Below are 15,294 nucleotides of genomic sequence, written 5' to 3'. Positions count from 1 at the left end.
AATTGAAAAAGCATTAACAAGTACAATGATGATAACATGTAATACTTCTATCCTGCCATATTTTGATGATTTTAAACAATACCAAAACTTCTTTTCTAGGCGACAACAGCAGCATAGATACAGTGACTACTGAATAATTAGAATGTTTGATCTGATTGGGATGGCTATGTCTTCCAGCACAAGATGTGCTTGAAAATACTGACAGCAAACGAGCATCTTGTTGAACCTTCGTAGTGAAACTGACAGCTAGATAGCCACTCTTCAGTTAGTGAGTGATGCTGACACTAGCGGCTAGCAAGGCCTTGTGTTAGTCCGCCAGATAAATACAGTATTTTTTTTGTGTTAGCTGCTGTTTCGATTGCTGTAGCTTGGTTAATGTAGAAGTCCGTTATGTAAATGGAACACTGTTGTGATGATGTCCATTGTTAGCTAGCTCACAAGTCTGGTTACAATGCAATATCATCTTACAGAATGAAGTATTGAAGATGTTTGATTTGACATAAGACATATCTGCATGCCTATATGTTGCAAGGTGCTGCAAAAGCTCCCAATGTAATCAGGACAAAATGTCCTCCTTTTTAGTTTATCTTAATTCTGCTGCTAATCCCACCAGCCAGGGCCCAGGTAATTCCTCATGTTCAACAGCTGCAATAGAAGGAGCTTTGGTAAGGAAGCATCAAACAGTCTGATGCACTCCTTGCCTGTTGATGCCTTCAAGACCAGATGGAAATTCACAGTTTATAGGAAGCGAAGCTTAAGGGACACTTTCTGATGTCAACCTCCAAAACAACATTGCACCTTTCTCTCTGCTACGTTGAAAAACCAAGTGAAGCAAATTAATTCGGAGCTTGCCATCATTCCAGGAGAATTAATAAAATAACTGACATTGGTGTAAACAGGGCGTTCAAAGTGAAGTTGCGAGCGGCAACAACGAGACTAAAAAGTTGATGGTGTTGCCGCCGGTTCAGGTAGTAGGAAGAACCACTTTGTTATGGTTTTTGGGCTCCTTTTGCTGCAGTTAGGAATGTGAGTTCATGATGAACAAGAAAGTTTGTTCCTGCATTCGACACTCAGACCTCCGTCTCCTGTTCTTCGGCGCTTTAACCATATGTTTTAGCATGCAAATTATATAACAAGGTGCGCCTTATGGTGTGGAAAATACGGTACTTGAATGTTCCGAATGGTTTTACAGGAACTTATCGAAAGCCAAGGTATGTTGCTCTGGGTCTACGTTTCCAAGTTCAAAAGAATGCTAAAATAAATTGTGAGATATATTTGCACTTACAGCATGTTATTGTCAATGCCCACATTTTACCGGGGGGCTGCGTGACACATGAAGTACTCGACTTGCTTCACACTGCATTACACACAAAGCATTGCGCACACTAACCTAACAATCCAGGAATTCTTAAAGGGGACCTACTATGCAAATATTTGGCACTTTGTACTGAGTTGTGGATTCCTATAGAGCAGCTACACATGATAACCCGCACAGAAAACTTTCTAGATCTTCCAGATTCTGTACCTCTTATCTTATTTCAATTGACTTCCTCCTTCTCAACCTAACGGTCTGTTTAATTTACTCCACAACCGGCCATCCTCTGGGTACGCCCTCTCCACTGTGATGGGTCACATTCCCAAATGCTCCCGCAGACTTACAGATAGGTATCTCCGCATTTAGTAATTGATTTCATTGCATGAAACAACACCATTATTTGTTGTGGCTTTTGTTTGCAGGACATGAAGAAATAAACGTGCATAGTCTAAAAAGCATAAATAAATGAAACCAGTTTATATTCAATATTGTTCTACAATTCCACTAGGAAAACGCATAATTCTAAGCAGTAGACCGTTTTAGGTGGGGATGAATGTCATAGTTTACTTTCAAAAACATTCATTCTCACTTTTCGCCAGAAAAAATTTGAAATGAACTGAACTTTGAACTTGTTCAAAATTGAAATGTTGAACTTTGAACTTTGAGCTCTGTGACTGACGTTTGATTATGGAGGCTTGGGGAGCAATAGATTAAGCAGACAATTGATTTCTGTGAAATTGAAATTTTGTTTGCAGTCTAAGCACACTGAGGGAAAAAGAGTCCTTACTAAGAGGAAGCTCACCACAGTCAGAATCTTTGGAATGTATCCAATAGTACTACCAATTGATGTCATTTGCTCAAATGCTGGAAGAAATGAAGATCAGTACTGAGTAAAGTCTTTGGATCCAGATGTGCCCTGGCTTCTCCAAAGTGCCTGCTTCCGGGGTCAGTCAGTCCAAGTGGACCACAGCCATGAGAAAATAGCTGTTTGTTTGGTTTAGCTGGTCTGGGCTGTGTGACTCACTCCATCTTGTAAATGCGCTTGGCAGAACTCAACTATGGAGTAAGCATGTGTGTGTCTTCCTGCTGTCACTTCATATCTTCTAATAACGCTGTTCAATCAGTTGGATTTAAAACATGGAAATTATTAACAGATTTTGCACACCGTTATTTTTTAATAGGGTTTTTATGGAGTATGATAAAGAGGAAGGAAATGTGTCATGAGTGCACAGCTCAGCTGTGAACCGCAAACCACATGAAGCTGGCTCATTCTTAGCTTTGCAAAGAAAATTATACGTCATTCTCCAGTGGTTTAATACATCTTGATGAAATGTGCCACCGACTCGGATCAGGTGACCTGATATCTTACAATATGTTGTTGATCATTTGCTAATAATAGTATCAGCAATAAACCATCCATAGGTGTGAATAGTTGTTTGTCTATATGTATCCTGGCAACCAGTGCAGGGTATATCCCGCCTCCCACCCAAAGGTAGCCAGGACAGGCTCCAGCATCCACCTGTGACCCTAAGGGTCACAAGGGCATAGAAAAAAGCAGCATAAAAATGAATATGTGGACTGTTTTGGGAATTATCAGGTGACAGGACAACAGTGCCGGAGCTGCTGCCAGAGGTCTCGTCCCCCACTAAGTATGCAGTTAGTGTGTGCCGACAGAAGGGCAAATTACAAACGCTAATCAACAGCATGCTTTCATGCGTTTTAATATGCTGCAGATAAAGGTGCACCTGCTATGGGGAAATGCCTATTTGATGTAGACAAATGCTATGGCGGTTTAAATGTCACACACAATTTGTATTCACAATTTGTACAACCCCCGACAAAAAAAATGCAGTAAAAATTGTAGCCAAAAAAAAGTAGAACAGGGAATTACCAGCAGATGACACTGTGTTTACTGAATCAATGAGATCAACATAAGGGCTTTGAATGTCACAGCTTACATTTACAAGACTGACACAACAATTCCATGCAGAAAAAAAGGTCATCTTATGTATGTACTTATTTAATGTCTCTCATCAAAAGCTTTTTGGATTTGGATTTCAAAGCAGCAATATCAAAAGTATACCCACAGCACTGCAATGAAGCCCTCATATCCCTTGCTTGGTGGACAGTCCCAGATTTGAAAGCATTATCTCCACTGATGTTTCCAAACGTTATGTGGACAGATTCCAAAAGGATTAAGATCTAATTCTTCCACTTATCTCATTCAACTAATTTAATAGAACACAGAGATAATAGAGTTGGGGAATGAAGACCAAAATACTTTCAATAGAAGATAAGCGTGTACAGATTGGCTACATGGTAACAATAGAATAATGTTTTTAACTTACCAACAACTTCAAATGAATTGTGCCAGGTGAGGATTAGAATCAGAGCAATAATGGGTTCATTAGAAGAATGATGAAACAGCTGAGATGTATGATGTATTGTGCATTTTAAAACCTTGGAGTCGCCTCTATACTCGCTACATTTAAATTAGGGAAGTCAAGTAATGCACTCAGCACCCAACCCACATTATGGAACTGTTTTAACCTAAACTTCTCAGATATCTTATTTATTTCATGAATTACATTTTTGTATATTGAATCTCCTCATCCTCCCTGGTAAGGTATATTCAGGAGTTCTGGAAAGGGGGATCCGTCAGATAGTCGAATCTCGGATTCAGGAGGAGCAGTATGGTTTTCGTCCTGGTCGTGGAACTGTGGACCAGCTCTACACTCTCAGCAGGATCCTTGAGGGAACATGGGAGTTTGGCCAACCAGTCTACATGTGTTTTGTGGACTTGGAGAAGGCATTCGACTGTGTTCCTCAAGGACTTCTGTGGGGAGTACTCTAGGAGTATTAGGTATCGGACCAGCTAATTCCAGTTGTTTGTTCCCTGTATGACTGGTGTCAGAGTTTGGTTCCCATTGTCGCACCGGTTTCCAATGAGGGTTGAACTCTGCCAAGGATGCCCTTTGTCATTGTCCATTTGGTTCATGACTTTTATGGACAGAATCTCTAGGCGCAGCCAGGGTGTTGAGGGGTTTTAGCTTGGTGGATGCCTGATTGGGTCTCTGCATATTGTAGATGATGAGGTTCATCGAGCCATGACCTTCAACTCTCACTGGATCGGTTCGCAGCCGAGTGGGAAACGGCTGGAATGAGAATCAGCACCTCCAATTGTAAAAAGACGTGCTTGCAACCTAATTTTGTTTAATGAAAAGCAATTACATGCTATACTTTTGTACGTATTCAACACACAACACCACTTGAGCTTTCACTTTATGCAGTGCTTTTATCCAGTGGATATCTGGCTATCTATCTGTGTGTCTCACTCAATGTCCTTCCCCTCACGCTCAAGCATGACCAAGTCTCCCATAAACATGGCATGCACCGCATGGAGGCGTAGCAAGCGGATAGCACAGACACAAGATGCATTCACAAACATCGAATTATTACTTTCAGACCCTGCAACCCAATGAAGACGAATCTGCGCCAGTTGAGAATCGCTGTTTTAGAAGGCATCAAAGAAACGGGTTTCATCACTGAATTGAGGCCCACAGATAGAATGTATGAAGTAAAAAAACTCTGGGATTGTCAATGTTCTGTGCAGTGCCATCTCCTGTATTTACTTTTTGGCCAAGGTAAATAAATCTTATTGGAGAGGACACTGAAGGCAGCAAGACAATAGGGCATTGCAGCAAAGTTAAGACTGTGGAGCACAGTGACGTGCAGTTAGGTTCATGGTGGCTGAGGCACAGATTCCTTATTATGTATTATTTTACTGGGGATTTTATTCACCGGTTGCACGGCGGTGAGTGGTTAGCGCCAAGCCTCAGAGCTGGGAGACCCGAGTTCAATTCCCCAGTGCGTACGCTTAACCTCTGCCACACCCCAGTAGGTATTCTAGAGGTATGCTGCAAAACAACATTTGGACCATCTCTCTGCTATACCGTGAAAAACCAAATGAAGTAAATGAATTTGGAGATTGCCAACATTCCAGGAGGATTCACAAACTCTAAAGAAAGAACTAATTGCTGTAAACATGGCATTCAAAGTGAAGTGAGAGTGAGAGCGATGGATCAAAGACGTCAAACACGGAGACATAACATGTGTTCATCCATATGATATCAGCTTGTTACACCCAAGTACTACATATAGTCGCTGGTAGCGTCTGGTTTAAGTGTCAATACTGAGCCATTTTCTATCTTTGCAAAAATATCCAGAACCTTCTTATTTGTATATGATGCAACACCCCTTGGATATTGAATAATATTTTTTTTAGATAAAAGCTGAAGGGTAATAAATCACCTATCAATCTTGTGCAGCACCGCCCTGTAAATTTATGCGGGTGGTCGATGCACGTCAATTTCAAGCATGCAAATGAGGATGCTGTCATTAGGTGCAGAGCAATAAAACATAAAAAGCAAAGCTCTTGGTGAGAGCCTTGGGAGAGCGGAAGAACCAATAATAAAGTATATAAAGCATGTGCAAGGTGATAGTGAGTTGCTTTGGAGGCCTGACTAAGCAGCAGGACGTGACTTAGCAGCAGAGGAAAGATTTGTGTGTGTAAAATACGTGCCACTGCGCTGACACGCAATCTTGTCTACAGGTTTTGGGTTAACGTGACAATTGAGAGGTCACCTGCTGGGTAGCGCCATCGACTACAACACAGCCATTAAAAGAAGAACCTCTGCAGCCACTGAACTCCAGAAAGAAATGCTCCCCTGTGGCTGTTTCACACAGAGACTCTACTAATAGACTTTATTGGCACATTTGAGGGATGGCAATGAGAACACAGAAGGAGACGACACCGATACGGGGAAACAGACGGATTCTCTTTGGCTTTGTGGGGTACATAAATCACTGGATATTGCACATTCCGTGTAGCATTTTTGTGTAAGAGCCCAGAAGGGAGGACCTTGACAAACAGTTTGTTTTCATGTTGCCCTTGGCATTTTTTGCATGATCTCCCATAAAGAGACAATAAAATAAGCAATACAAAAGAGTGTAAATGTGCAGCAGTGGTGGTGGTTAGGATGGCACAAACTGTGCTGTCAAACAGACACAATGGTGAGATAAGCACAAGTTAGAGAAAAAATGCAATCCAGATGAGTCACCACTCCTCCAATGTATCAGAGCAACACTCTTCAGGTAAGGTCAGTGCAATTACAGATAACAAACTTTGTCATTGTGTGTTTTGCTATCTCTTCCGGTTTGCAGTCCTGAAATCCTCCCACAGTGCACGCCGTCAAGGCCAACGGGAAGGAGTTTTAGCCATCGTCTGAGTGAGTGAGAATTTAACAGAGGAGCATGGTGGTGATACACACACACACACACACACACACACATAGCTATTCACTGTGCTTTCTTAATATTGCCGAGCAGGAACACCTACAGTGTGTGGGGCTTGGACACCATTACAACCCACAGATAGCACGTAGGTTTCCAGGCAAAAAACACAGTAATTGTACTATTCACAACTCAACTCATTTGCATATCCATGGAAACAGTCAAGGCAGCACATCCCAAATTGACATGGGCGCCCCCACACTATGACAGGCTTGCACCTTCGAAGACAACGACGACTACCAAACAGAATGTGTGACTGGTGAGAGTCAAGTCCCCAGCGAAACCATTAGTTTACATCCTGCAGTACCAAAACAATAATGAGGCCCAGGTATTCCACAGCTCCTTTTAAAACACAGACAGGAAATACAAATTCTTCAAACACTAACGGTAAACCTGTTGCAGCTATCAGGTACTGATGACATTCGGAAGTACTGAACATGCTTTTCCACAACAATACTTCCCATGGCATACTCCTCTTCCTCCTCTCTTTTGGCATTTATTGGATGTACGTACATGCCACTGTCTTATTCTGCTGCTTTGCAAAGCCACCAGTTAGTAGGTCTTTCACTGAGATTCAAAGGAAACTACTAGGGAGTGTCTTAGAATAGTAGACTACTGGACGATCAGATTCCGAGGACTTTGACTCAACTATCAATCTGGCTGTCTAACCATATAAAAATGTCATGTGATCAAAACCGTACCGTTCTGACTACATGAGGGTGCCCACGACTGCTGATATTTTTAATATAAATAATCTAGTTTGATACAGAAACAGTCGAGTTTGTTAATAAGGAATTGAAAATTACGTGGGTGTAACAGACGTCCTGTACTTCCCACACATTTATAAGGTCACACGCTTCAGTGGCATAATCCATAGGCAATAGCTTAGAATGATAGAAAGACCATCAACATCAATGTACTTATTGGTTCAATATGGCTACTAAAAAAAATCATTGAAAGTGTGTAATTATTTTTGAAAAAGTTCAGGATGACTCCAGGAAGTGAAGCGCAACTTGTGTCAGCAGCTTCTTAAGATATCACACGACAATCGCCAACAGCACATCATTTAAAACGTAAGGCTGTTATGCCAAAATGCAAGAAATTAGGCCGCTAACTGACAGTTAGTTGTTATTTGTTCCTATTCTGTGTGCGATATTATGATGTGTGGCGACAACGACTATGTTCTGGTTTTGTTTGTCTTGCTTTCTGTGTCACCAAATAAATTCAGGTACTGTTGCTGCACACCTACCATGTTAATTGGTTTATCTCAATGTTTTAGCTTTTTTTGTTGAGATGGAAAAAGTCATAAATGAGATCTGTTTACTTGTGGAGATCGCATTGAGTGCTGCTCTTTAAAAAAAACCAAACCAAACAATTGAATATTAGTTGACTATGGTCAATCAGATTGGACTATGAAAATCCTTAGTCAAAGACAGCCCAAAAAACTACAACGTGGCAGTGCTCTTGACTATGAAAGCGCCGATAACTGCTAACTAAATAAAAAAGAAAACAAGATAGCGTATCATTAATTGTGTGACTTTTACTGTAACTCAAGGTTGTCACACCTCTTATTCCTTTTGCATTTATAGAAATTGAACCAAGAACCTGCCCTAGCTACCACTTACTGGCTGAAATGCAGGGAAGCCTGTTCCTGTCAAATGAAATCCTCGGGAGGAGTTGTCCATTTTTTTAGTTTCGTCAATTCATCTGTGACTTTTTTGTTAGCTCTTTCGTGTTTTCTCCAGAATAAAATGGAATAGGATCGACTGCAAATAATACTAGATTTAGGTCTTTCGTGACTTTATCGATGTCATTAATATCCAGATTTGGTCCCAGTTTTGACCCCTGGGGTATGCCACAAAATATATTTAAGCCCACTTGAAATGCTGGCTCTGTATACGTATTCCCTGTTTGCAAATAATTCATTCGTATTTATAATTTGTCGAACCAGTTGTTTGCAATAACCAGCTTTTCAAAGATTTTGGAAAATTGTGGTAATAAGGACATGGTAGAATGGTAGTTTGTGAATTGATGGTTGTGTCCATTTCTGAAAATGGGTACTACAATACTTGAGTTATTTTCATTTTGCTTGGAAATATACCGGTCTGAAATGAAAAGTGTCGTCCATTTCATCTGGTTCTTCTTTGTTCCTGACTGCTCAGGCATACAACCTGGGTTTAATTCTAGATCACATTGTTCATTTGTGCATTCTGATCCATTTCATCAATTGTGTTCTTCATTTCCTCAACGATTTTCTCTTTTCCGTCATCTTCTTTTAGAGCGGCACTGAAAGCAGCATTATTATCCTGTAATACTTTCATTTTGTTGTGCTGATCTCCATTTTCCTCCCTTTTGCTGTTTTACAGCTGTTATGTATTTTTGCAGGTTTCTCAGCTCATGCCGTACTTGTACCGCATTTTGCATAGTATTATCCAAGCTTTCCTGCTGTAGCATGTTGCGCAATTAATAGCTTCATCCAGCTGTTATAGTGAGAGCTCCTCATGGGTCAACAGGTGGGACGGCATAAATGTCACCACGCCTTTGTGCTTCTTGGGTGGCCCCATGGCTGTTAGCAGGTCTGTTGGTGGTAGCTTTCTTTCCAGGGGTGGCCTTTCCGGAGTGTCTGGACCCAAGTTCCCCGTTCTTGAGTCATTTCAAGGATACCACCTTGCATACAATTACCTTGCCATTTTTGCCAAGAGAATAAGGCGGCACCTGTGGCACATGCGCAGTTTGTATCTCATAATTTTGACATTTAGCCTCATAATTTTTTACTTTTTATCTCCTAATTATGACTTTCTATCTCACAATGTTAACTATTTATCTAATAATTTTGACTTTTCGTCTCAGAATTCTGACTTTCCATCTCATAATTTTAACTTTTTATCTCATTATTTTGTCATTCATTCTTTATAAATAATGAGGGCATTAAATGTAGAAGACCATTAACAGTGATATTAAATTAACATGGACATCAGTCAGTCAGGCCTCCTTCTGTTTGTTGCAATGACGATCACTTGACTGGTTGACACACAAAGGTCCATAGAATAATGAACATAAACTATAAGACCACAAAACAGAGAAGCTGGAATTGTGCCCGGTGTACAGCCATTCACATTAAGAGCATCTGATCAAGTCTCACAGATGAGCGCCATGGCAACAGAGTAAGCCAAGGTAACGAGGGGCCACAGCAGATTGTGTTCTCTTCACAGATTCAACATCTTCACATCAAATAGTAAAGAAATGAGGGAAAATACAGTATCTAACCAGTGTGAAGACCTCAGATATAAGTACAGGATCTCATAAAAATAAATGAGGGCATTAATTTAACAAATCAGTGACAAAAAATATGTCTTTGTTTGCTTTCATGTGATTAAGCAGACTTTAAAAGTCTATGGAGTGAAAGAGGACTTTAGCTGGAGGAAGTAACACAATCAATTCTGGTCCAATGAGCATTCAACGGAAGAACAATTTGCTCCATCGCCAATTATTTTGGTGTGGAAGGGATTTAAAAAAAACAAAACGGCGTAGTGCTTTTGAGATAATACACTTCATAAAGTCAATATTTGTAATCCTAAGGGCGTACTGGTTTTAAAGAGGACCTATTATGCCTTTTCCACTTTTCTGACCTTTAAAGGTTGTTAGAATGTTCTCTTTTTGTGTTAAATGATTTCTGTTTTTTCTAACACCGGTTCACTGTGATGTCACAGTGAGCATTGTGAGAAGTCATCAGCTCCATCCAGGCGCAGTGAGCATGCTCAGAGGCGGGTCATGGGTGGAATAAATCAAAAGAGTTTTGGAAATCCAAAAAAATACAGCTGGAATAGGTTCAGATTCTGTAAGATCTAGAAAGCTTTCTGTGCGGGTTATCCCCTTTCAGCGGGTTCTACTTTATGGGTGAAAAAAAGGTCAGAGAGGGCAACTAGAGGTAATAGATAGAATGAGAGATTTGTTTAATTTTATGTACTTCCATATTCAAATCAATATCACTACTACAGTGGTATTTTATTTCTACTCACGAAAAGGCCATCGCTTCCTCTCAAGTGCTGCATGCAGGGCAACTGAGCACTGCAAGTCATGAATAAGACTCATGCAAATGTCACTGTGACAAAGACGAGAGACTAGGTTGATAACTATACTAGCTACCTGCCGCTAGATAGTCAGTGGAGCAGAAAAAAATGTACTTGCCACGTCTCCAATTTTAGTCATAAAGTGCGACCATTTAGTTGCAGTCTGCAGCCATGGAATTAATAAATACTTTGAGCATGAAGGCGTCCGAATCTATTTTAGCAAAGAGACATGTTTATTTGTGAACTTTTATTGGGTTGCAGTACTCTAATGGAAAAAGCACTCATGCAAATAAAGGCTCAAAATACGACTCCAACAAATGCAAATGTATTGAACAACAATAGCTGAAAAAAAATCTATCTGATGGTGCAGAACTACAAGTCAAAAACTACATTAACCTTTTGGATGTAAGTGTTGTATCTCAGTAGGTGTGTTTTCCACTAGTAAAATGTATCACTGAAATTCAAATGTATCATGAAAAGGTCTGGTTAGGTTTTTACCAACCACGGAAATTAGCACTGAGAAATAAATTCTAATAGTTTTTTCAGGACTAATGTTATGTTTTTGAAGACAGTAATTGTGAATTCAGCTGTGGTTTATCATTAATAAAAATAGGCACCCTCGGGTAAAAAGTAATTATTGCAAGGATAATTGCTTAAAACATAACCTTTGACACACATTTGTACTTCTGACCACGCAGAAACGCAAGAATTATTTCAAACAATGAGTGAGACTGATGCCACAACTACTACTTTGACTCATAATTAACTGGTCTTTAAACTTGTGTACTGAAGATCTTAAATTATGACAAACACATTTTTGACAAGCTAAACCAATATACTTCTTATAGATCCCATGACGATAGCATAAATGCTGATGACACAAGCTTAGGTTGACGCTAAATGAAAAACATAAGGGAGAAAGATGAGTCTGCCACCTATTTTCCAAGGTTTTTTTTTTTTTTTTTTTTACAATAAACAAGTAAAGTATTCCCAGTGTTAATATAATCTACATCACACTCTATCAAACTGTGATGTGTGTTTACTCTGCCAACTCATTATTACAGCCTGCTTTGGATATCAGCCATACTGTGTATCACTGCTAATATACAGTAGGTACAGTACTTTTTACACTTCCGTCTACCATCCCTAATTATTGGTTACACATGCGACTTTGAGAGATTAGTCAGAAAAGGCATAGTTTAAGCTAAGTTCTTTGGTGGGAACTTGTGTCAGTGGTAGAAAGATAGTTGTATATAAAATCTCTTACTATAGCCTGAAGGCTGGGCAGCATTGTATTGGACCATAGCCAGTTACACTTCATGTACTCATTCACTACCAAAGATGTATTTATACATTTTTTCAACCTGAATTACGTTTTTTTGCAATAAAGGCAAAAAAAAGATGATGAACTGCACAATAGAATAGATCAAGTTTAGTGCAGTTTTAAGCCGTAAAACGGCCACAAGGTGACAGCGGTGCATTTTATTAGCACTGGGCATGCATCTTTCCCATGTAATAACTGCTCCACAGCAAATGAAAGTTATTCTTTATGTTATTATTAGTCACAACAGCACAAAAAGCTTATTACGAACTACTGCTCATTACTAAAGAAAGTAAAATGGTAGGAACAAACTTTTTTTTTCTGATGAAAGATGAGAGTCTTTCTTTTGGTCGGTACCATGTTTATATATGTATATTCTGTGTGTCTGAAACAGTCCTGAATGTTCCATTATGAAAAATCATATTTGCATGCATGTAGCACTACATCCCCCAAATGGCTTACACTTTGTCTCTATGACCATGTCCCTTTACAAATTGCTCTAGTGCTTCAGCCATGAAAAAAGGTAAATGCAGTAGCTCGTTCACACAATGATAATGCAGCATCAGGTTCAATAACGTACAAGGATACAACCATCATGTCGTGGTAAAAGGACATTCAATCTGCAACCTTCCAATTCAGAGGCAACCCAATTGAACCACAAAGAACCTTGGCACTGTGGTCCCCCAGTCCCACACCACACACCATATCAGTATGTGGAACCAAATTAGGGAACAAATTGAGCAAAGAACTGCTGTATTTTTGAAGATCGGATAATATCGGCCTCAGCCATGAGATCGCACCGATCAGATTGCCGTATCACGTTCGTAACAAAGGGCTACACACAAACATGCGAGGTGCGGCAATGTGCCTCAAAGCTGTTTGCCACTCAACTCACGCCACCCACATGAAGAAGAAAACGCAATACCACCACGTAGACATGTCCAGGATGTACTGTGGTGAAGTCAGTCACATACATACAATGCTGCGGTATAACTAATTAGTCAAGACTACTTGCAGTATTACATTGCCTGTACTCGCACAACAAACTATGTTTCTGTCAACTACTTTATGCTTTTCATCAAAAATTACCATATTTTTATAATCAATGTTACATAAGCAGCAGGAAGCAGCAGCCACTTAAAGCATAGCATGCTCTTGAGTAACTAGTTAACCTCTACTTTGTTTATTCTGAACTCAAGTCTCTCAAACAGCGTGGGGAAGAAGGGCAAAGTAACAAGCTAAAATCTTACCACTTCCACACGGAATGGGAGGATAACTTTTTTCCATTCTATCTTGTCGACATGCCATGGCTGACTCGATGCAGTCTGAAGGTGATCTAAGGTATTGTACTGTAACATTACCGCCTAGTGGCGAGAATATTATATACAACTTGTCTTTTGATATTTTTTGACCGATAATAGTCCACCACAAAACAACAGTCATTTATTAATTAGTTCATTTTCAAAAAACTGCAGTAGTGAGGGAGCGACGTTCAAAGCGCGAGTGATGACTGTATATCATTTTCTTGTTGCAGTTTACCTGTTGGTATCTCAGTGAAGAAAAAAGAAGATATGTCTTGAAAAAAGAGGGTTTGCCCTATATTTGGGTAAATACGGTAGTCCCTGGCATTAATAACAGAGGTTAGCATTCATCCCTTGCTGTCCACCCTTTGCCATCCACACATTTTGATAATCGCATCCAAACTGCATCATCATCGTCTGTACTTAATGGAATTCTTCCTTCATTTATGCAAGGTCAAAGTTCATCATTCCCACCAGTCTTTTGCATTTTAAATCTTTTTCTTCTTACGTCTGTGGGGAAATTTGAATAATTGGATTTTTTTTTCTGTAGTAACCCTCTAAGTGTCAGTATAATGCCTGTGAATAACAATATGTGTGTTTTGAAGAGAAAAACAATGAGAAAACATTTATATTGAAATGTAAAACAGCACGAGCATATACTATACTGTGTTATACTGCAGATTTGTGTACGATAGGGCCGATACCTCAACCTATACTCTGCTGTTGGTGGGTTAGCTTTAGCAAATCATGCATTCAATTCTATGACCTGTTGTAAATGTTGTAACTTCCCCAATCTCACTTGTAAACAAACACGGTGTTGATTGTGTGGGACTTCTCACTGTTTCAGGGGAAGACATTTAGCCAAATGCTCCTAATGCTGTGCAAACATTAACATAGAGCAAAAACATCAAGCTTCAGCACATCAAACCACATCAGTCACCTGAAATGCCAGCATCTCTTCCACGCCCGGGGCTTGTTCCTATCATTGTGGTGTTTAAAAGGTGCAAAACAATTTTGCCAGAGATGAACTGAGGAGCTGACGCGATCTGTGATTCCATCATGGAAACGATGGCACTGGATGACCAGCTTTTGTCAGCTAATACAACCCATTAGAGCCACAGTTTTTACCGCTGAACTGCCTCAACTTTTAAAAAATGTTTTGTTAACTCATTTGCTACTGTTTTTTTCAACCTGAACGCCCAATCCCAAAGATGTATTTTTAACAAGGTTTTTTTTTTTTTTGTGCTAGAGGCAAAAAAAGGTGACGAGAGGGACCGCTATTGAAGAATTGCTAGGATTTAATTAATAGTAGCGATGTCATGATATTTGGTAAGGACAGATCAACAGGTATAATTTTGAGCATTTACTATTCTTACCGCCGGGTGTGCACAAAGTATAATTCGATCTAAATTTTAAAAATAACATATACAGTTGTCGCTCGTTTATCGCGGTTATTTGATTCCAGATCCAACCGCGAACATTCACTGAATTTATTATATATATTTAAGCATAGAAAACTGTTTTATGACTACGTATGTATAATTTTTCACCATCATTAGAACCGTGTGGATATGAAATAGCACCCATATTGTGACAATTACACTCCCATTATTCAGGGACACAGAGATGGTCGCCTCTTTAAACATAGCATGCTACTGAGCTAACTAGTTAGCCTCCAATTTATTTATTATAAACTTAAGAAACGATAAGAAGCAAAAAACTTGCACAGAATAGGAGGAGAAATTGATTTCACTATGTCATGTCGGACATGCCATGGTTGACTCCATGCAGTGTGAAGGTAATGTAATATAATGTCAGGTCTCATCAATGCAACATTACTGAGGCCTAGTGACTACGATACTATATATACTGTAACTTGTATCAATATATTTTGTCTAATAATAGGCCATAGTCAACCACAAAACAGCGGTCACT

General features: G+C 39.6%; 1 protein-coding gene across 1 annotated transcript in view; it reads right to left on the bottom strand.

Annotated features, from left to right (window-relative positions):
* Window positions 1-15,294, bottom strand: part of asic1c (acid-sensing (proton-gated) ion channel 1c) — a 67,860-nt gene that overhangs the window by 49,694 nt on the left and 2,872 nt on the right. The window lies entirely within an intron of this gene.

The sequence above is a fragment of the Doryrhamphus excisus genome, chromosome 3 (assembly GCF_030265055.1).
Source record: "Doryrhamphus excisus isolate RoL2022-K1 chromosome 3, RoL_Dexc_1.0, whole genome shotgun sequence".
Taxonomy (NCBI): Eukaryota; Metazoa; Chordata; class Actinopteri; order Syngnathiformes; family Syngnathidae; genus Doryrhamphus; species Doryrhamphus excisus.
Note: the sequence above shows the minus strand (reverse complement) of the source record. Positions and strands in the feature narration are given on the sequence as shown.